This window comes from Gekko japonicus, unplaced genomic scaffold (assembly GCF_001447785.1).
Source record: "Gekko japonicus isolate JY-2015 unplaced genomic scaffold, Gekko_japonicus_V1.1 scaffold379, whole genome shotgun sequence".
NCBI lineage: Eukaryota > Metazoa > Chordata > Lepidosauria > Squamata > Gekkonidae > Gekko > Gekko japonicus.
In genome coordinates this window covers 516494-540076 of record NW_015168057.1, presented here as the reverse complement: position 1 = coordinate 540076, position 23583 = coordinate 516494, and the positions used below count along the sequence as shown (strand labels likewise).

Genomic DNA, 23583 nt, shown 5'->3' with positions numbered 1-23583 from the left:
TGCTGAACCAGATGGCCCTGTGGGAACTGTCGGAAGATTCCCAATCAGCACCCTTTAGCCTTTGTCTCCGAGTGAGTGGCAACCAGGGACGGGTACTCGTAAGAGCTGACAGAAGCCCTGTTGTTCCGAACATCCGAATGCACAGTCAAAATATTAGAAAGTTTCAGATTTCAGGCTGTCAACATTGCCAAGGTTGTTTTTTTTTTTTAAGCACTGGTTAGTTTTTATTTACTACTTATCTCCATTCCGTGCCAGTCACTAGCTGTAAAGTAATTGTATTATGGAATGAAATTAGAAGGGCGAACGCAGATGCACAGGGACAATATTTTGACTGAGGGAAAAATGTCTGATGGAGCAGTTGAAGACGGGAAGGGTGGCTGTAGAGCTGCTGAGTGATTTCTTCCTAGTCAAAACATACAAGGAGGGTTCCCTGAGCTCATGAGGAGGGTTCCCCAGAGCCTCCCTCACCACCGCTCCTCCTCTGTTTGCCTTTTCCAGTAACTTCCTACACCTCAGGATTCCCTTTCTCTTAAAAGGATTAGAAACCAGTGAGCTGTGAGGCATGCTGATCAGTATCTTGCTATTAACAGATGTGTGAAAACAACAGCAAAAAGCAATGTTCCCTCTAAGCTGTGGAGTCTTGTGAGCAAAAATTCTACTTTATGAGCTACTGGCATTAAAGTTGTGAGCAAGTGATTTGGGTACTGCATAAATTAGTTTGCTCTTAGGCCATCCTTACTGAGCTAAGACAAAAATGTGTGAGCCAGAGGCTAAAAAAACTGAGCTAGCTCACACTAACTCAGCTTAGAGGGAACACTGGTTGTGTGTGTGTGTGTGTGTGTATCTGTGCATGTGCGGTGTGTTCCCACTGCTGGGTTCTTTTATTTATTTATTTATTTGAAAGAAGGATCTGATTGGGGCTGCTGGACAAAGAGACACTTCCCAAAGCCAGTCACTACTACACAAGGAGGAGCAAGAATTGACCCTACTAAAAAAAAAAATAGGAATCAGAACGGTAGTCCATATAGTCCAGCATTCTGTCTCGCACAGTGGCCAACCAGTTCCTTTAAAGGTCCAACAACAAGGCATAGGAGCCTAGGCTTTCCCCGGACGTTGCCTCGTGGCACTGGTATTCATAGGGTTTGCTGCCTCTTAATGTGGAGAATGTAACCATTCCAATAGCCACCACTGACTTCTGTCTTTAAATACGGCCGCTCTTTTCCCACTTTGCGAATGACTTCAGAAACTTTTTCCTTCTCTCTTTTGGTTCATATCAGTCTTACATAAGAACATAAGAGACGCCAATGTTGGATCAGGCCAAAGGCCCATCTAGTCCAACACTCTGTATCACACAGTGGCCAAAAATACCAGGTGCCATCAGGTGGTCCACCAGTGGGGCCAGGACATTAGAAGCCTTCCCACTGTTGCCCCCACAAGCACCAAGAAGACAGAGCATCACTTGCCCCAGAGCCCATATCTATACCTTGTGGCTAATAGCCACTGATGGACCTCTGCTCCATATGCCTATCTAATTCCTTTTTGAAGCTGTCCATGCTTGTAGCCGCCACCACCTCCTGTGGCAGTGAATTCCATGTGTGAATCACTTGTGCAGAAGGATTAATGTTCATATTGGAACCAGGCCTCCGTGCAGGTCTACCTTCAAGCAGATGGCTTCTAGGACCACGGGAAAGGAGCTATGCAGTTATGTGTATTAAAAAACAAAATCCTATTCCACATCTCCCTCAAAGTGTTTGAGACAGTTCTAGCCAGTGAGCCACAAACAGGCAGGTGTCAAGTTCCAAAACCATCGTTTGGGAAACAGAAAGCCCAGAAGCCTTTCAGTGTGATTCAGATGAGTCTGGGGTTGAGTTCCAAGGCAGCAGTCAAGGAAAGGGAGACAGAACTTTTTCTAGATAGTGTCAAGTGTTCTCACACAAGAGCCTGATCATTCAGACTCAGAAGTAAGGTATGAGACTCAGGCTTCTTAGGTCTTGTGTCCAAGAATTGGCCCTTGGTGAATAAAATGACTCCTGCAGTACAGATGACCCCCTTGAAACACACAGACTGTTCTGTTTGTGCAAGCAGAGTTCAGGTAGTATGGGAGTCTTAGAGTCCAACAGTTGGTTGCCCCAACTTGGGATTCTCTTTGTCTCAGCTCCCTCAAGTTGGTGATAGAACATGCCATCAGATAACAGCCCACTTGCGGCGACCCCATGGGGCTTTTAAGGCAAGAGAGAAACAGAGGTGGTTAACCATTGCCTGCCTCTGCGTAGTGACCCTGAACTTCAGTGGTGGTCTCCCTAGGGCTGCCAAGTGGGGACGGGTGGGTGGATAAACCCCCGCTTTGGAGACCCGATTTCCGCCGCCATGGAATCGGGCCCCGGGGAACCCCGCCCCCTGAAGCGCAGCGTGGGTGCGTCACAGGAAGTGACGCAACCATGTAGAGCATGTTGGGGGGCGTGGCCCCAATCGTTGGAGGGAAAACCCTATGGTCCCTCGGCAGCTCCCAGACCAAAGCAACGCTCCCCCGTCGGTGAGTCAGAACAACTTGGCAACCCTAGGTCTCCCAGCCGAGTACTAACTAGGGCAGACCCTACTTAGCTACCGAGATCTGATGAGATTGAGCTAACCTGGGCCGTCCAGGGCAGAATACCTGTGTCTCTCTGAATACCAGTGGGCAACAACAGAGGTGAACGCTTTGGCTTTGGTGCCCTGCCTGTGGAGTTTTGAGAAGTACCTGGCTGTCCACCGTAGAAAACAGGATTCTGGATTGGTTGATCTGATCCAGCAGGGCTGTTCTTACATCACATTGCCCCAGAGTCTTAGCTATGGGGGCCAAATGTTGCCCCCCAGTCCCCTGCTGCTTTCTAATGCAGCCGTGGGGAAGTTTGCTTGGAAAACGACATGGCTACACTGCAGTGTCACTCCCAATCACATAACCAGACGTGACATCACATGTTGCCAAGACAGGCTAGCAGTCCCCAGAAAACTCTATCGTTATGTGACTGGAAGGGACATAACAGCTCTCTGCCAGAAGCCGCTGAAGGTCGCTAGCCCTTGGGTGGCAACCCTAAATCACAGCCTACGTCGAACTGCTCTGGCTACACCACTTAGAAGCACAAAGCAGCTGTCTGCAGTTTGGAAACCGCACACGCAGAGTTTGGCGACGTTGAGTAGTGCGGTGGGAAAATCTTAAGGAACTGTTGGCAGCTTGTTTCTATTATTACCAGCGCATCTTTAAAATGCACCATAGGCTGCGCTGTCTTTTAAATATGATCATAGCATAAAGATCTGCCCTAGTTTTGGCCTTGCTTTGAACTCTGCCGACAATTTGACAACAGACATCTGAGGGGATGCTTCCCTTGCCGGATTGCTATTAACTCAGTTAAAACGTGTATGACCAGAGAACAAGCACAGAGCGCAAGACCGCGGAGGAGTAAGGAGACCTCCGGGCCGCTCAGGCATCGCATCCGGGCTGTCCTTTGCCCCCTCTTACAATTCTTATTACAGTACATTAAAACCCTTTGCTCTGTCAAATTGACAAAGGCAGCTATAAAAGGGGTCTTTTCTAATACCCAGTAATATAAACTATGTTTGTACACTTACCACATAATCCCTAATTACTTCCATACTTTTATGTGAAAAGAGCTTTGACGGTTGCATTTCAGAATACTTAGCGAACGGAATGAATTCTGAAATTATTTCTTTATAAACGTAGGGCAATCTGGCGTGGGGAGGGATTAATTTCTAGATTGGTGACATGGCTCACATTTCTGGATAAGTATGCCCAGTGTCATTGATACGGAGGATGTCAAATCGGAAAGGGTGACACTGACGGAATTTGTACACGACCCCGCCATTTTTCTAGTACTTAACGCAATTACCCTACTGTTTAATAACAATGTTTATGAAATTGCTTTTTTGATTGGTTATCATCTGTGTTGGACCCGTGTCAATAATGCCAAAGGGATGCCTTGGTGTAGCCTTTCACCTTATTTAAAAAAAGGAATAATTTGCATTGCATAATAACTATGGGACACTGGTGGCAGTGGGTAATGACCCTTTTCATAGCTACTGGGGTTGGTTGACTCTTGGCCTCTCAATATATCACTAGCCTAAGACCTAGAGTGTTCTCCCACACACCCGCAATGCAGTTAATGTCCTGTCCTTCTCAAGTACTTCTGAGGAATGTGCTCCAGCTTTCCTGTTGTATGGAGAAAATGCTTACTCTGGGATTGTTGAAATGCGTGTTGTATAGTTTTGGGAGAAACAGAATGTTACTGCTCTGAGCTAAACAATGCATTTCACTTGGTATCAGGCCTGGAACCTTTCACCTTTGACTCTTACCATGATACATCAAGACCGAATGGTCGGTTTTTGTGTTTGGTTTGTTTTTCTTCCCCCAACAGCCAAGAACAGCTAGATTTTTTAACGTGTTCTTTTCCCCACAAATAATATGCAGAGAAGCAGCAGCTTGAATCTGAGTAAACCCTTTTGGGTTTGATACCAAGTGGAATGACTTCTCGTTAAGTGCTCTCCGTGCTGTCTCTCAGTGCTGTCACAATCTGTTCCTATGGACAATCTGTTCCTAAACTAGACGTTACTGTGTCCGCGGGTCCAACTCCATCTTCGAGAAGAATCCAGCTGTTTCGGCACTCGAAAACAAGATCGCGTAGTCCCGCTGCACTTTGCAGCATTTTTAAATGGCCCGATTCTGCTCTAAAATGGCATCGACGTCCATGTTTCAGACCGCTGGATGCCATCATATCTAATTTGGCCCTAGGACTTCTTTTTTACAGTGGTCCTGGAAAGTAGTGTGGTGGATTTTATCAAATGGCTTCGGTACCTCTTGTTAATGGGATACAAGCCCTGGTGTTCACTCAGTTTAGATATTTTTTAAAAGGAAAACAGCGACAGAAGATATTTTATTTTAGAGTTCAGCAACTGCAAGGAGACCTGCATGTACAATGTACGCATGTCTAGGTCCAGGGATGGATGTTGCCCAGGGGTCATTTCGTAGAAAAAGAGGTGCAGGAGCTCATTAGCATAACTCATTAGCATACCTTATTTGCATATGCCACACCCCCTGACATCACCGGAAGTGTGTCAGAAGGCAACACCCACTGCTCAGGCTCCACTGGACTGTTTTGGCTTGCTAGCTATTGGGGGGGGGGGGAAACGTGCAGATCTGTCCTCACAGAGGAGGGAGAGCTTGTACCTGAATATAACTTGGTCTTAAAGGTGCCACTGGACTGTTTTGGACTAGGGGGGCCAGGGGATGGCTCTGCAGCTTACCTGGCTGCTTCTTGCTCTGACTGAGGGCTGCTGGGAGCAGGGGGTGGGGTTTGTTGCATGTGCCCGCCCCCAGGGCTCTTTACTGCCGGAGCTCCGCTCCTGTGCGCTCCTGCAGGAAATGACCCCTGATGTTGCCTATTTTAATTTGATGATCCCTGCTTCAGTTTTGTCTCTCCAGTGTGAGAACCAAACCTGTGAGTCTTTATTTTTGCATCTGCTCCTCTCTTTTTCGTGCCACATATTTCCATTTAAAATGATTGCATACCCCCCTCTTATTTTTGAGTCCATGGCATAAAAGACTAATCAGTGACAGCAATGAAAAAGAAGTGAACCAAAACCACTATAACAGGAAACAAAAATGGCCGGATCAGCTCGCCGCCGTACAGGCAAAGGAATTCATGGAGCAACGGAATCAAGCACTGCAGGAGTCATACCTGAACGAGAGGCTGAATGCCCCTAATGCTGGGAAGCAACCAGCAGGTGAGGGCTGTTTCCTGTGTGTCCTATTTGTGGGCTTCTTTGGGCATCTGGCAGGCCACTGTTGGAAGGAGATTCCTTGATATAGATGAACTTTTGGTCTCATCTATCGTGGTTCCTCTTATTTTGTTACATTTTTAGGGTAGCCATGTTTTCTTTGAAGGAAGCAGGATGGGAGATACTCTTCATGAAGAGAAGCAGCAGAGCTACTGGCTCAGACAAGGATGCCTCTAGATGTCACTGTCCATGATATGATTCCTTCCAATCAGGGGGCATGATTGCTCTCTTTAAGTATTTGATGGGCTGTCACTTAGAGGAGGGCAGGGAGCTTTTCCTGCTGGCAGCAGAGGAGAGGACTCGCATTAATGGGTTTAAATTAAGGGTGGGGAGGAACCGGCTGGACATTAGGAAATACTTCTTTACAGTAAGAGTTGTGCAACAGTGGAATTAGCTGCCTAGGGAAGAGGTGGTGAGCTCCCCGTCACTCGCAGCAGTCTTCAAGCAGCGGCTGGACAAACACTCGTCAGAGATGCTCTATGCCAGTGGTGGCGAACCTACGGCACGGGTGCCAGAGGTGGCACTCAGAGCCCTCTCTGTGGGCACGCGTGCCATCGCCCCAGCCAGGCCCAGGCCATCATTAAAGTGTCAAATTCTCTGCCAAATAATTTTAAGTAAATGAAAGCATTTGGGATTGCTTTCCTTACTTTGTTTGGATCATCTTAACTTAATGTATGAGTTGTTTTTTCTAAAGTAAAACCTCAGTATTCAGGTTAAATTGCCATGTTGGCACTTTGCAATACATAAGTGGGTTTTGGGTCGCAGTTCGGGCACTCGGTCTCTAAAAGGTTCGCCATCACTGCTCTAGGCTGACCCTGCATCGAGCAGGGGGTTGGACTAGATGGCCTGCATGGCTCTTCCCAACTCTGTGATTCTATGATTCATTCTCAGAACAGTGCCCAAAAAAAAAAAAAAAAGGATCAGGATGTGGGCACTTCTGAAACATGGCAGTTGTTCAGTAAAGGATTGGGTGCATTGTAGTGTCTAAGGCTGCAATCACTGGAAAAGACAATAACGCTAGGAAAAGTCGACGGCAGCAGGAAAAAAGGAAGAGCCAACATGAGATGGATTGACTCGGTAAAGGAAGCCATGGCCTTCACTTTGCACGTCCTGAGCAAGGCTGTTAATGATAGGATCTCTAGCAGGTCATTCATTCCTATGGCCGTCATAGGTCAGAAGTCGGAAGAGGCTTGGTAGCACCTAATAGGCACACACAAGTGGCTGCTATCCTAAGGATGCTTGCCTGGGAGTAAGCCCCATTAAACAACATGGGGATTACTTCTGAGTAGATCTGTTTAGCATTGCTGCCTTAACAGAATGAGCTGTGATCTGGTAGGTTACTGGTTGAAATCCCAGCTTCAAATTCTCTTGGTGGCTTTGGGAAAACTGCTCTCTCTTTCTCTCTCTCGGCTCCCTATGGAGAGTATAACACTAGGCCTACCTTGGAGGGCCGTTGTAAGAATTGCAATGACAAGAGAAGTGCACTTCTTTGAATGCTCTAATATGGGAAATAAGAATGATGTCTATTTTTTTTTTAAGCTGAGTGAAACATGTCTGCTATTTTCAGTAGTGCAGGAGGATTTCTTTTCTTAGCCATCAAAAGTTTGGAAAGCATTGCCGTAGTGATGAACTCTTACTCTTTCCTACCAGTTAACCATTACCCCTGAAATTGTCTCCTTTTAACATGCCACTATACACTGATGTGAAACACTTAAATATTTCCATGTGTAATTGGAGGTCAGGTGCATTATTCTTTCATTACCAAGAGTCATCTATCAAATGCTTCGCTGGAAATTTTATTCTCAAGAAAATAGAATCATAAATATATTGATTGCCCCTTTTTTCTCAAGCTAGGCCAGTCTAGGTAGACTGTGATTTAGGGTTGCCAGCCAAGGGCCAGGCCTTTCAACTAATATCAAGGGTGTTGAATTAAATATATATAGTAGTGAACTGCAACATCCTTTGATTGGTCTGGGACATTGTGATGTTGAGACCAAGGGAATACTCGAGCACTTAAGAACATAAGAAAAGCCCTGCTGGATCAGACCAGTAGTCTATCTAGTCCAGCGTCCTGTCTCACACAGTGGCCAGCCAGTTCCTCTGGAGGTCCAGCAACAGGGCATAGAGGCTGAGGCCTTCTCTGATGTTGTCTTCTGGTACAGGGATTTAGAGGTTGACTGTCTCTAAATATGGAGGTTCCCCTAGTAGCCATTGATAGACATCCTCCATGAATCTATCTAATCTCTTTTTAAACCTGTTTATTCCTGTGGCCATCACTGCATCCTCTGGCAGCGAATTCTACATTTTAATCACTCTCTGTATAAAGTAGTATTTCCTTTAGTCCATCCTGAACCTACTGCTCGTCAGCTTCATTGCATATTCTCAAGTTCTAGTTCTTTGGGGGAGTGAGAAAATTTTATCTTTGTCCATTCTCTCCACCTCTTGCATAATTTTATAAACCTCTGTCATGTCCCCCTGTTACCCAAAGGGAAGGTCTCCTAATTACTTGGGGGAATTAGTGCGGAAGGAGACAAGCGAGAGATGGGTAACTGAGAACCTCCACCTATGTATACCAGGATTTTCCCTTAGAGAATTTTCAAAATAAACCAGGCTGTCGTTCAACAGGAAAGGTGTTTTATTATAAAAAGAATAAAGGAGCAAAACATGCACACAAAACACACAGAAAATGCGCAAGCTGGCTAAAAGGAAGATAAGGGAATAGTGGAAAATAAATTTTGGAGAGGCAATATTTACCAGTCCAGAAGAAGAAATCTGTGGAGGTCAGTGAAACGGTCTGCGTTTCACGAAGAGAGGAGTGCCCACACACAGAGTGTGTGTGTGTATGGGGTGTTTTACGGAGCCAAGAGCACACACACAGTGTTTTGCAGCAGAGTGCTGGCAGTTATAGGAAAAATTCCCCCTGGGGCTGTCTGACATGCTTGCCCCCAAACAATACCTTGATTCATTTTTCAGAGGTGGACAAAGACCTTGGAAAACCCGTGATTGGGTTACCTGACTTAGACTATGGGCATTAATGGCTTCTTGATGACCCTTGAGTACAGGATGGGAGAAGCTATTGGCTTGTGTGAATAGCGCTCATTAGGGGGAATGGATGAGGGAAGGTGTGACTGGGTGTGGATGAGGTTAAGTCAAGGGGAGGGGAGGTTTTCTCAGGAAACGCATCGTTCAAATTATGCATCTCGTTTAGGGTGGGGAAGATGGTCATCAGTTTTACCACCCTTTCTGTCTCACCTACCAAGATATGTGTCTGGAAGTAGGTTAGTAGGTTTTTAAAAAGTGTGTTTGTTTTTTTTTGCCTGGAAGTCGTGGTTGACTTCTGGTGACCCCTACTGGGGGCTTGGACATTTTTCAGAGAGGTGGCTTGATTAGCCTGCCTCTGTGTCCCACCTCTGGTATTCCTTGGAGGTCGCCCTTCCAAGTACGTACTTGCCAGAGTCAGCCCTGCTTAGCTTCCGAGATTTGAAGCATCTTGTGGGAGAGAGTCGTTAATTCCAGCTGCGATTGATCACGAGATCACGAGTCGTCAGATTGTTAACGTTTCAGGAGTCAAGGTCTATCGACCAGTTTCCACAATGAGCCTCGCCGCAGGATCAGTGCAAATGCCTCCAGTGCAACGCTCGTAAAGTGTATTTTCTGTCCTCCCCCCTCATCAAGTCCCCCCTGAGTTACGACAACAGTGGTCTCCCATCCAAATACTAACCAGGGCCAAACCTGCTTAGTTTCCAAGATCTGATAAGATAGGGCTAGCCTGAGCTATCTAGGTGAGGGCGCCCCTAATTTACCTGGTCGTATTTAAGAGATTTTAATACACAGAATCGCCACTGAAGGCTATTTAACATTCCCATTTCCCCACCAACTGTATCTGTCAAGCAAAATGTCCATCTTTTACAAAATAATTCCGAGTCCTTCTTAATCTTTCACCCTGTCCCAAAGCATGTCCCCACAGTTCTTTAATGGCTTGCATCACATGGCCCCCCACAGTTTTAAAATGTCACCATGTGCTTGTGGCACTAGAGCAGGCTCGTAGCCAGGATTTTTGAATTTGGGGAACCTTTAAATAAGTTGGGGGCACACCCCTCCCAAGGTAGCACCACAAATAAAATAAAAAATTTGAAGTTAGGGGGCCTGGGCTAGATGGGAAGTCGGGGGGGGGCTTGGCAGTAAGTCGGGGGGGCAGGCCCTGAGACGCCCCACTGTAGCTACGGGCCTGCACTAGAGCAGCCATGCTGAGCTGTCAAAAGGGGTATCAGCAAATTGGACAAGATATATATATATATACACATACACATACATACATACAGGGGTCATTTCGTAGAAAAAGAGGTGCAGGAGCTCATTAGCACGACTCATTAGCATAACTTATTTGCATATGCCACACCCCCTGACATCACCGGAAGTGTGTCCGAAGGCAACACCCACCGCTCAGGCTCCACTGGACTGTTTCGGATTGCTAGCTATTGGGTTGGGGGGAACGTGCAGATCTGCCCTCGCAGAGGAGGAAGAGCTTGTACCTGAATAAAACTTGGTCTTAAAGGTGCCACTGGGCTGTTTTGGGCAGGGGAGCTGGGGGGGGCTCTGCAACTTACCTGGCTGCTCCTTGCTCCGAATGAGGGCTGCTGGGAGCAGGGGGTGGGGCTTGTTGCATGTGCCTGGCCCCTGGCCCTGGGGAACTGGCCACTGCTCCATAAGATCTTTGGAACATGCTGGGATACATATATCGATCTATCTCCATTGTTAGAGGTCATTTCGGGGGGGATCGCAGTTCCCCCGGGTGAGGTACGGGGGGCGGGGCACATGACGAAGCCCCGCCCCCTGCTTCCGGCCGCCCCGCTTCCGGCCCTCATTCAGCCAGGAGGAGGCAGGAGAAGAGGGAGGGTAAGTTGCTTCCTCCCTACCTCTCCCCACCCCTGCCTGCCTGGGGCCAGGGAGGGCCTTCACGGGGCTTCCTTGCACTCCCGCCGGCCTTGCAAAACCACCGCCGGGCCCCTAATGGGGCTCAGCAGTGGAGCTGCAAGGCCGGCGGCCGGGACCGTTGGGGGCGGGGTGTGTGGACTTATGACACACGTCCAGTGATGTCAGGGGGTGTGGCCTTATGACACACTTCCGGTGATGTCAGGGGGTGTGGCATATGCTAATGATTTATGCTAATGAGTTCCCCTAGCTCTTTTTCTACGAAACGACCCCTGTCCGTTGTGTTCTTTGCCTTATTTTAGTTCAACCCCATTTCTCAGCTGCCATGCTTTTGAGTGACTTGCAGAATGCAAAATAACATAAAAGGTCTGCCTAGAGGCAGTGATGTGTCCGTGTAGGACTTTAATTATTCTTTTTGAATCATATCCAATACACAAGCCTAGTTGTTTTTTTTTGGAGGGGGGTTGCAGTAGAGTCAGGTGGAGGAGAGGGCGGGAGGCTGGTATGTCACCTGGATGTCTGGTTTTGTTTTCTGATCAACCTGAAGACAGAGAATGGGCCTGCAATGATCAGAACTGACCGGATTGTTATGCCCAATATTGGAGGCAGCAGTAAAAAAAAAAAAAAAGGCACAGTATTGCAAGGGCGTTTTGAGGTATATTGTCCTTAGCTGTTCAACTGACCCTTTGAAAAGACCTTTTCTTCCCAAATGCAGTCATTGGTGATGCTTTTTTATCAAGAGAAATACGAGGGTGGCGAGAGGATGAGAGAGGCTCTTCCTTCCACCCCTGAGATGCTTCTTCTCCTGCTTCGGGAAAAAGTTGTTTTCATTTTAACTGGGGGGGGGGAGAATGCAACCCCTGGTTGCATTTAAACATGGTTGCCAGCTCTGCGTTGGGAAAATCCTGTTGGTTTGGGGGTGGAGCCCAGGGAGGGCAGTCTTTGGGGACCGGGGTGGGGTGGACTTCGGTGGGATATAATGCCATGAAGTCCACCCTCCGAAGCGGCCATTTTCTCCAGGAGAACTGATCTCTGTAGCCTGGAAACCAGTTGTAATTCCGGGAGATCTCCAGTCCCCTCCTGGAGGCTGGCAACCCTAAAGAAGCTCCCCCCCCATATCGTTATCCCCTTTGGAAAAGCATCCCCGTTTGGAAAAGAAACCAATGGGGGGCACTTTTTAACACTGGGAGGAATGGGGGGAAAACACTACATGGGGGAGAGGAAAAGGTATAGCAAAAAGGAAGAAGGCTTGGATCTTGCGTAGAATTTCCACAGATGCAAGGTGGTGGTCCCATCCTCTTGTGGGAGACCATCTCATCCCCCTCCCCAAAAAACCCCTGTTATTGCCCCCCCTACTGGAGGGGCACTTGGAGCTACTGTGGGAGACCAAATTGGCAAAAATCACTCACCCACCCCTGCATACCTGCATACAAATTCTATGTGGGATCCAAGGAAATGATAGATAGACAGACAGACAGACAGACAGATGATTGGTAGACAGACAGATATAGACACACTAGATAGATAGATAGATAGATAGAGAGATAGATAGATAGATAGAGAGATAGATAGATAGATAGAGAGATAGATAGATAGATAGAGAGATAGATAGATAGATAGAGAGATAGATAGATAGATAGAGAGATAGATAGATAGATAGAGAGATAGATAGATAGATAGAGAGATAGATAGATAGATAGAGAGATAGATAGATAGATAGAGAGATAGATAGATAGATAGAGAGATAGATAGATAGATAGAGAGATAGATAGATAGATAGAGAGATAGATAGATAGATATACACACAGCAGGAACTCATTAGCATAATAGCCCACACCCCTGACAGTGCAGCCCATGCCTTCCATCGGCTTGCCTGGGGACCCCACAGCTGAGGGGAGCCCGGACAAGCCCCCCATGAAGGGGAGGGAAGGCAGTTTAAACTGCCTTCCTTTGGCTTGCCTGGGTGCCCTGCGGCTGCGGGGAGCCCGGGCAAACTAGCCATTGGACAGGCTGGGGAAGGCACGGGGATCCTTCCAAAGCCCCCCCGGCCCACCTGCCTTGGAGTTGCCGGGGGGGGGGTCGCTCTCCAGGCCTTCCCTCTGTAGCCAGGCACACAGAAGTTTTGGCTGTAGTGGGCGTGGCCAACTCTGAAGCTAGCCGGAACTCCGTTCCTGTGCGTTCCTGCCCAAAAATAGCCCTGGATAGATAGACAGACAGACAGACAGACAGATAGATAGATTAGATAGATAGATTAGATAGACAGACAGACAGACAGACAGTTTAGTGGGAAACTGGCCACTGCTCCATAAGATCTTTGGAGCATGCTGGGATATGTACTTCTTCATTGTCGATAGCTCCAAAGAGTGAATACATGTTCGTCTGATGTTTATATGGAGGGGGAAGGGGGGGCAAAAAAAAAACACTTTAAAAATTGCATACTTTTTGGCAACTTCCTATGAAACTTCCTATGAAAATCTAGGTCATCAGAACTTGAAGAGAGAGGTAGTTAGGTTTGGTAGTCGCGGTCAGGAAAATGGGGGGGGGGATCACAAATGCCTAGGGGAGTATCTGCACCCTGGGATGTGGGGCTCTGAGGACCGATGATGCCTCAGCAGCCTTTAATATTTCACAGCTGGAGCGGAGACCCCCTGACTGGTGCCCCCGTCTGGTGCCATTTTGTAGAGCCAAGAGCCAAGCTCTGAGAGCCCTACTGCAACACCGACCAACTGAATCTGGGAACTGAAGCCGGCAGCTCTCCTCAGAAACAGCTCCATAGGAGAAAAAAAATAAGGGGTGAAAGAAAAGAAAATAGCAGCACGTTGACTCCTTCCCTCATGATCCTCAGCACAAACCAATCGCCCCAGCATAGATTCTCACTTGGATTAGACGTCAGCCAAGGTGCCTTTAATTACACTTAATAATATAGCCTTTAAAAAAAAAAGAAAGCCCTTGTATTCAGAGTCTAATTTCCACTGTGGCAAATGATTACATACCAAAGCATATGGTAACTTTTACAAGGACAAAAAGTCAACATGTTGCGTACGTTTTCATTATTTTTTTTAAGGGAGTGAGAGAAGATTTGCCGGGCTCCCACTTGCCCACCAGAGTTATATAAAGCTTGTTTTTTTCTCTGAGCATTGCTTAAATAATCTACTTGTTTATTTGGTCACTGCTAGACTGTGTACCCTCCCCCCCCGAGTATAAACTGTTTGGATCTCAGCAGGGAGAAAAATTAGGTCCATCTCCAAGTACACAGCTGATCTCAAAAAGCCCAGTGTGTTAAGACAGTTACCTTTGTGTCCAGTTCTGCATACTTGCATGTCTCCAGGGCTATTTTTGGGCAGGAACGCACAGGAACGGAGTTCCGGCTGGCTCCCGAGTTGGCCACGCCCAGCAGGAACTCATTAGCATAGTAGGCCACACCTAACAGCAGAAACTCATTAGGATTGGCTACATTCAGGGTGTGTGGCCTAACATGCAAATGGGTTCCTGCTACAAAAAAAAGGCCTGGGTTTTGACAACAAACAAGGTAAACAGAATAAGAAGCAAAAGGTGCGTGTCGCTGAATGACCACATTTCTGGTAACACGGGGTTGCGGCCTAATATGCTAATGAGCTGTGCTGTCAGGGGTGTGGCCTATTATGCTAATGAGTTCCTGCTGGGCTTTTTCTACAAAAAAAGCCCTGCATGTCACACTGTGAATATATTCTTACCTGAGGATGAACAGGTGTGCAGTTTTCCACACTGAGGGGCATGAAGGAAGCAAACAGGGGTCAATTTCCCGGGTGTCGTTCCTTTAGTCTTTTGAGATTTCTCTCTTTGATCAATTCCACTCCTCCTTAATTTCAGTTTAACCAGAAGAATACAAAACTTAACTCTGGAACCAGAACATGTGCCATTTGCTCCAGTTTTGGCTCCTTCGGGTCATTTGCATCTTTCCCAACTTTGCATGACTGTTGTGTGTGAATAAAGCACTTCAAAAAGCCGGTTTATACAAACTTCAAAATAGATTACATGTGGTGAAAAACATCATAATACTTTTTAGGAACATTGAAGTTTGTATAAATCTGTGCAGTTACCTTGCTGTGTAATATTGTTGTTGACAACCATGAAAGTTTGTGTATTGTTTAAGTTGAAATTAAATTTTTTTTTTCAAAAAAAGCAGGTTTGGTGAGATGTTATGTATATAAGATTGCAGGAGGATTCTTTTTGGTGCAGTGTTTTACTGGTATGTATTTTTGGTGTTGTGGTTAAGTGTGCGGACTCTAATCTGGGAGAACTGGGTTTGATTCCCCACTCCTCCACTTGCAGCTGCTGGATTATTTTGGGCAAGCCGTAGTTCTGTCAGAGCTGTTATCTCAAGGACAGTTCTGGAAAGAGCTCTCTCAGCCCCACTTACCTCACAGGGTGTCTGTTGTGGGGAGGGGAAGGGAAAGGAGTTTGTAAGCCGCTCTGAGACTCCTTCAGGTAGTGAAGGGTGGGGTATAAATCCAATCTCCTCCTCCTCCTCTTCTTCTTCTTCTTTGCATTAGTAAGGTGTCAGGTAAAAAAAATCTACAATTGCACTTGTGGCCGCAAACATCAGAGTCGCTTTTTCGCCATGTTTTGCCACATTAATTAATCATAGAGGGATCAGAAAAAAATGAAAAAGAGCTGAAGGATTGTTATGCGTACTGGTCAGTGCAAAACTGGGACTTTTTCGAGGCGGGGAGGAGAATAATGCCTAAAGCTGTGCTTCTATTTGCAAGCCTCCACGAGCAGGACTCAGACTCCGAAGAGGTGACATAGAAGTATCCAAAATTAAGAAATAAAGATTAAATTTCACTTCAAAAACAAGACCAGGCGATTCAGAGTTGCTAAGTGTCGAAAACAATCCAGATGGGGTGATATGATTGCTGCCAACGTTACAAATATATTGCTTTTTAAAACTTATGATACGAAAGAGGCTTGTGTACAATATCATTGATTTCTGTCCCTTCTTGTTCGTTCTGGTGATGTGTTATAGTGCAGGTTACACTGAAATTTCTCCTTGGCAAGGCGCTTTTCAATGCTCCCCACGCCCATGCTAAGTATACCCTGCTGTTGCGCGTGCATGCCCACACTCATCCTTCTGAAAAATTGAGACAAGCACCATACTCGCATGCTCCTTTAAGCCTCATTATTTGCCAGCAGGGCAGAAAGTATGGTGCACCGCCAGGTGCCGTTTGCATTGTGCAAGATTGGACTGGGAGCTCGCCACACTGCAGGAACCTGTAGGGCAATTTGTTCCTGGTGGCAGCACATGGGTGGGGGTGTCTGTGGTGGACAGTGAGCCCTCTGCCAGGGCTTCAGCCTTAGCCGATGCTCTGCCATGTTGTCCCTTGGCCTGGCACTGATCCATCATTCCATTTTCGAAATTCGGGGCACTGTGCATGGTGCCGTTTGTGGTGGTTTTCTTTGCCTTCCATTCATTTGCATCCTTTCCTCCTGCACATCACCGGTGTGTATTGATAGAACACTGCAACAGAACAAATAAACAATGAACCAGATGAAGATGAATTTAGAGGACACAAGCCCATCCTCTTTAGACAAGTTCTGTTTTCGTCTCCAGTGTTTGAGCACTCGGTTGTTCAAAGTTCCATCGTTAACACCGGAACAGTCTCCCCCCCCCCCAGCCTGCTGTCTAGTCTGATGGTTGGATCTGACCTTATGCCAACTACCCAAAATGGGTCACTCAGTATTTGGTGGTGTAAGCACTGACACTTTTCTTTAGAAGCTTAATAGGCAGCTTTCTTTTCACACCTCTTAATAGCCTTTTCGAAAATAGGTTTCTCTCGCAGGATGTAGTTTCTCTTTATTCAGTGCGGTGAGCTTTTACACCTCTCTGTTTGCAAGAACAGATGAGGATTATTTTTACATATTGTAAGAGGGCAGTTTCCTCCCTCTGCACCCTGCACTTACCTATATGTCACCAAGTGGCACTTCTTGCTCCGAATCTTCGGCTGCTCCAGTTCACAAGGCCAGGCTGTCACCAAGAAATGAATCATGCAGAAAAGAATTTTCAAGTCTAAATGTCAAAATTTACAGCTTTTGGGGATTGGGTGAAGGGGGGAGGGGGTCAAACATTACCGCCGGGATAAAACTCGCTCTCCTCTTTTGGAAATCCACAGGGAGTAGCCTCCGTAAAATAAAAGTAGGGCTCCACTCACAAAACAGACCTTTCCTCACCTTCCCTTTCCTGTAGCTCCCCTGCTCCCCAAAGAGTTGCTTGTGGGACTAAGGGAACAGTGTGGGGTGTAGGCTGGAGGTCAAAGCTGGAGAGAGTAATCCATGACTGTTCAGTGTTCCCTCTAAGCTGAGTTAGTGTGAGCTAACTCACAGTTTTTTAGCCTCCGACTCACAGATTTTTGTCTTAGCTCAGGAAGGACTGCTCCAGAGCAACCTAACTGATGCAGTAGCCAAATTGCTCGCTCATTACTTTAATGCCAGTAGCTCACAAAGTAGAATTTTTGCTCACAAGCAGGGGTCATTTCGTAGAAAAAGAGCTAGGGGAACGCATTATCATAATTCATTAGCATATGCCACACCCCCTGACATCAGGGGCCCGGCGGTGGACCTGCAAGGCCAGCGGGAGTGCGAGGAAGCCCCGGCAAGGACCTCCCTGGCCCCAGGCAGGCAGGGGTGGGGAGAGGCTGGGAGGAAGCAACTTACCTTCCCTCTTCTCCTGCCTTCTCCTGGCTGAATGAGGGCTGGAAGCGGGGCGGCCGGAAGCAGGGGGCGGGGCTTCATCATGTGCCCCGCCCCCTGCACCTCACCCGTGGGAACTGCGTTCCCCCACTTTCCCCCCCAAAATGACCTCTGCTCACAAGACTCCACAGCTTAGAGGGAACATTGGTTCTGACTCCTCCCCCGTGCAAGCAGGAAGTGTCTTCTGCTCATTCAGAAAATCGGGAGGGAACTGGATCCAACACAGGTTCATTTTCTTCATGCTGTCAGCCCCATTCACCCATGGATCATCCTTGAGGGTTTTTTTAAGCCAGTAGGATTGCGGATATCCCTACAAAATGAATCCAAGGATGTTTGGATCCCAGAACTAGGGCTGAAGTCAAAGGATCCAAACTATCTGTTTCACCCAGGAATTCTTGAAGATGTCCAGCCACCACTCATAAAGTCACCCTGCCCAAGAATGGTATGTTTGGAAGAAAGTTAGTCAAATCCCTTAGGGCCAGATTAGGTTATTTTCCAGGAGTAGGTGTACCACAGCCTGGTTCACGACTCGGGGGCACTTCCTGTCTCACAGAGGCTTTGACCGCCTCCTGGACCTGGTCAACCAGCCCTCAAGTCAGCAGATTTAAGCAACCTGGAGGGAAGAAGAAGAGATTGGATTTATATCCCGTCCTTCACTACCTGAAGGCGTTTCAGAGTGGTTTACAATCTCCTTTCCCTTCCCTTCCCCACAACAGACACCCTGTGAGGAATTTGGGGCTGAGAGAGCTCTCACGAGAACTGCCCTTGAGAGAACAGCTCTGAGAGAACTTGTGACTGACCCAAGGTCATACCAACAGCTGAAGGAGTGGGGAATCAAACCTGGTTCTCCCAGATTAGAGTCCACACTCCTAACCACTGCACCACACTGGCTCTCCAAGGCCAGTTTCATATTTCATATGGTGATGGCCAGTTTCATATTTCCTGTCCACCTCTTCAGAGCAAATAAACTGTATATTATCACAGTCGACTTGGCAAGCTGGCACCCTGACATCATTTTACCTTACCACTGCTAATGTAGAGTCCGTCAGTAAGGATGCAAGAGATTTTTAGCCGCAAAGTGTCTAGCAAACTGACTACAGAAGGTCATCAAGGAGTCTCTGGCTGATTTCGCACTAGAGCTGCCTCGATGTTGCGCCGCCGTTTGCCCCGATACTACTGGTCAATTTCACACCCGAAGCTGCGGGGCTGCAATTTGACTCGCGGCTTCACCCAATTTCCCCCGCAGTTTCGTGATCCTGTTTTTTGAGGATCACGAAACTGCGGAGGAAATCGGGCGAAGCCACGGGTCATCGAGGCAGCTCTAGTGTGAAATCAGCCTCTCTCTTCCTGCCAGCTAGATCATGTCAAATGACAGTTTTGCATAATTACCTGTCTTAAAAATATTTGCCCAAGTTTTGGTTTTATATATGTCCTTAAATGGTAGTGGTGAGTCTGCTCTTTCAACTCATACACAATTTAGGTGCTGATTCAACCAAGTGTGGCAAAATTTGGCAGCATGGACACCATAGAGAGTTTTGCTCCATGCTCTCTGTCAATCTGGTGTTGTTTAAAAACTATTCAAAGTTTCCATCTCTCTCTCTCTCTCTCTCTCTCTCTCTCTCACTCTCTCTCTCCACCCATGATGATGCCGAAAGAGCTGTATTTTGTTCTGGGATTAATTGTGGTGGATGCGAAAAATCAGCAGTTTTTAAACATCTTATCAGCCAATATTATCGGAACAATCCCCAAACAAGCACAGCAATATATTTCACAGGGGTGTCCACGGTATACTTAATCATAGGCAAAGATGGTGCTAACTGCAGTTATTTATAAACTCTCTTGCCTTTTAAAAAAAATGGCTGAATGTGAAAAGGGAGGACGTTTGGGTATGGGTTTTGTACTGACAGCTCCCATGGAGTGATAGGGAGGGATGATGTGGTACTGTCAAAAGGTTATGCTCAGATTCATGAAGACGAGATTTCTTAAAATATCGGGAAGTCTAAATAATTCACAGGTGCCAGATTCATGAAAGAAATATGCTGGCCTGCCCCCTGAAAAGATAAATCAAATTTCTTGGTCACAGCCTTAAGAGTCGCCCTTTCTTTTTAAAAATTCCGTTAAAACAACAACAACAAATTATTCCTCTTTACCATATCCTGATTTCAGCGAAAAAGATTCCAACATATTTATTAAGCAAGGTTTCCCCTCTTATTTTTAAATATTTTGCCTTAACTACTCGATGGTGCTTTTTAGTATCATTTTACATAATTTAATACAATTTGTTCCATCCATTGGTTTTCATGGAGATACAAGCTGTTCGCTTGTGAAAAAGCTGGCACCGTAGGGGCGGCTGGCAAAGAAACACCTTCAGGAGTTTGTTCAGGCTTTCAAAGTTCTACTGGGGCACCAGCCATTTTGAAACACATTCGTTTCAGGATTGAATCAGGACTTGTTAAAAGAAAAGTTTTTTATTTTTTAATAAAGAACCCTGCTCAGTACTACTCCGTCTTCCTTACAGAACCTTTGAGACTTAAACCTTTTTGTTCTGTGAGATATACCACCGTTGCAGTTAAAGGTTCAGTTTATTTCCCCACAGTGGCTTTCTTTAGACTGTGTCTTGCCTAATTATTAAATGACAGCACAGGTGTCTGTTAATTATTTGTTCGGGGGGGGGAACGAATATGCAGTGTAATAATCAGAACACCCCCCCCCCAAAAAAAAGACAAGTCAATAATAACTGGTTGTCTTATTTCGTCTTTCTGGTAAAAGACTTCCAGTGCCATCCTTAGCGGAGTTATGCCTTTCTAAGCCCATTGACTTCAGTGGGCTTAGAAAGGTGTCAATCTTCTTAGGATGCTGCTGCTGTTCTGTTGTTGGTGTATTTTGATAGTGGGGAGGCAGAATCTCATGGTTGCTTTCCAAACTGAGGTTTACAATCTAGCGTGCTCCATCAGCTAATAAACTGACCTGGAGTCGTACTCCAGGATCAGCTTACTAAAATTGGTTAGCCTTCAGCTGGAATAACTGCACCGTCAGTCATAGTCAGCCATTGTTCTCACTGTGTGAACTCTTCTCAGCAATGTAATCATGTGCCGAAATGATTGGGTGTATTTGGAAACATGTAGGGTTGCCAGGTCGGATCGGTACGGGGGAGGGGAAGAACTTTCCAGGAGTGGGGGGAGCCCATGAGGTGCGTGTGATGTAGTGACATCACACGGAATAACGCCATTATGTTGGTGTTGTCGCACAGTGATGCTCTGATATTTTGGGCAAAACTCTATGGTTGGCCTAGAGTTTTGCCCCCAAAAACAGAGCATTGCCACACGGCGTCACCAATATGATGATGTCACTTCCGTGTGATGTCATTACAGCATCTTTGGGGGCGGGATTCCCCTCCTGCTGGCCAGTTGGCTGGCAGCAGGGAGGAAGCTCGAAAATCAGGGGATCTCACGCCCCCAACTGGGGAATGGCATCCCTAGAAACATGGAGGAATATAGGTTGAACAAAGACAGAACACATTGGTATCATGGTGTACTGGTTACAGATACCGATGCCAAAGTTTACCCATTAACCATTTGTTGGGTACTTTTCAGTGCAATTGTAGCCACAGGTGTGGCCACGGAGAACATTTGTAACTGAAAAAAAACCACACACAGTTCTTGTGATATAATTTGTTAGACGAAAACGCTTTGGACCAAGCTCCTTAGAACTCTTATTTGGTGGTTTCATGTAATTCTAGTGTATAAACCTCCCTGCTATTTGTCCATGGTGCCTCATTCTTATAAACACAAGTTAACTTTGTGATCTTGTCATTCGGCTTGAATTCATCACTCGGCATACAGTTATTAAATGTATGAACATAGAGGGAGGGTAAACTAATGTAATCTCACAAGCAAGGAGTGTTATAAAATCATTTTCTGCATGATCTTCTAATGTCTTCTCTTTACACAGTCCTCGTTGTGGCTGCTTGTCATAATAATGCCTACAGGCCAGTCCCAAAATTCTCAGAATGCTCCAATGAGCTCAAAGTAATCCCATATCTTGGTAAAGCTGGTCCGTTTGGGATTGCAAACCACACTAGAGGGACATACTGGAGTAATATACGTTTACCGTTCCTTAATCAAGGGACAAAATCGACTGCATAATTTTTCACTCCATTTGGGTTTTGTCCAATCACTGTAACTGCTTTTCATCCAGAATCAGGTACATGTGTATTGGTTGTCTTTTAACTTCTGCAAAAAGAAGCTAAGGAAGATCAGCAGGACGTGTGTTAAGTTATCTGTATAGCGTAGTCTGCCTTCCTACATTTGCGGCCAGGGACGGATTATTGCTGATCTCAGAAGAGTTGGTGCTTTCCATAACCCTATCGAAGCTACTAGGAGCCCTGTTCTCTCTTCTCCCTGGCCATCTGCTTGAAGCATCTGGTAATCAGGTGCAAGCCCCCACATCCAGAGCATTCATGCTTAAATTTGCAGCTACCTTGCCACCCACATTGGCTTTTGTTACACTGCCAGAACGTACCTCTTTGTGTATTACAGAGCAGACTGAGACTAAGAATTCCACCATCGATGTGCTGAAATTGTGAGGGCTGGTGTGACATTATCACCTTCCAGCAGAGATCTAAGCCATCCGTCTTTTCCATTTTTCTCCTACTAATCTTTGCTTCACCACATCTAACCTCTATGCATTTCTCACAAGGATTTTTTTTTTCTCGTTTTCTGAAAAAAATTGCAGATCATTTCTCAGAAAATAACTATGTCAGAGGATATACCAAACTATGTCTTAGCCTCATGTATACAATATAGGAATGTGTGTACATTTGATTGTATAAGCAGTTGTTTTATCATATACGCACATCCAAACAATCCCATTATGTGTGAATGTAGGTGCACACGTACGCGAGAAACGAATTTTCGTATTTTAGAATCTGTTTATGCATTTTCGGCAAGCAGAATGAGTTGTCATTTACGACTGTGTGATATTATTTATTTTTATTAATACCAATGATCACAACAGTCGGTTGGATGCAATTTTCCACTGGCAGAATGGAACTTTTCTACACACACACGCCCTCCACTGCAGCCCACCAATCCCACGAAATGCTTCTTGTGGGCCGTAGGAGACTTAAAGGCATGACATGAAGGAGGTCAGCATTGGGAAAGGGGAGTTGCTGGAAACTGTCAGTTTATTCTGGGTCTAACCCAATATGATTCTCCACCTCACTTTTACTGTAGTGTGACCATAGAATCTAGGAATGTCGGAAATGCCATCTAGCTTGATTTTGGCTTTTGTATGTTACCTTGAGACTTTTATTTTACCCCTTTTTTGTTAATAGTGCTTTGGATTCATTTATTTTATGCCATTCTTCACAGCATTTGTTCCATGGTTCCAATATACACAGTTCATATGTCACATGTACACTAAATGCAGACACAAAAAAGTTAATGTTGTACATTTAATTGGAAAATGGTATGAGAAAACACAAAATGGTGAGGCAATGCATGGGTTCAGTTCCTGCAAGAGAAAGGAAATGGGTATTTTTGAGTGTGATATTGATTAACACCCTTAATTCACCATCCTTGTGAATCCACTGAGAACTGGTTAATATGAGCTGGTTGCTATCTATTGAATTATCTGTGTGAGTAGGCTATACAATTAAGGCAGAGTGGCTTCTTGATCACACCGAGATTGGGAATAATCTTCTCAATTGATTGCACATGAAGGTATCATGGAGGCAGGAAGGATTTTCAGTCATTCCCTTCCCCTGATGTCAGTGCTGGTGCTTTGGTAGCCTCAGCTCCAAGACTAGACAACTTGGGTTTGATCCAACCGGTTTTCTTACTGGCGATGAAGGAAGGAAGGGGTCCTCTTTGATTACCAAACGAGTCTTGTTCTGGTTACCATGGGACCTTCATGGACAAAAGCCTTGTGGGTGGGGGCTGTTGTAAGGGACGGATTTGGGCAAGACTGATGGGGAAAGCTAGCTGGATCCACCATCTTGAATGGTATAGGTATAGTCGAAAAAAGCTCCTGTATATTTTCCCCTTCAAGGAGAAAAGCAGCACAATGAGGGATGATTTCAGTGGGGAAAACGGA

At 46.0% G+C, this 23583-nt stretch overlaps 1 protein-coding gene across 1 annotated transcript in view; it reads left to right on the top strand.

Annotated features, from left to right (window-relative positions):
- Window positions 1-23583, top strand: part of ZNF536 (zinc finger protein 536) — a 452775-nt gene that overhangs the window by 278606 nt on the left and 150586 nt on the right. The window lies entirely within an intron of this gene.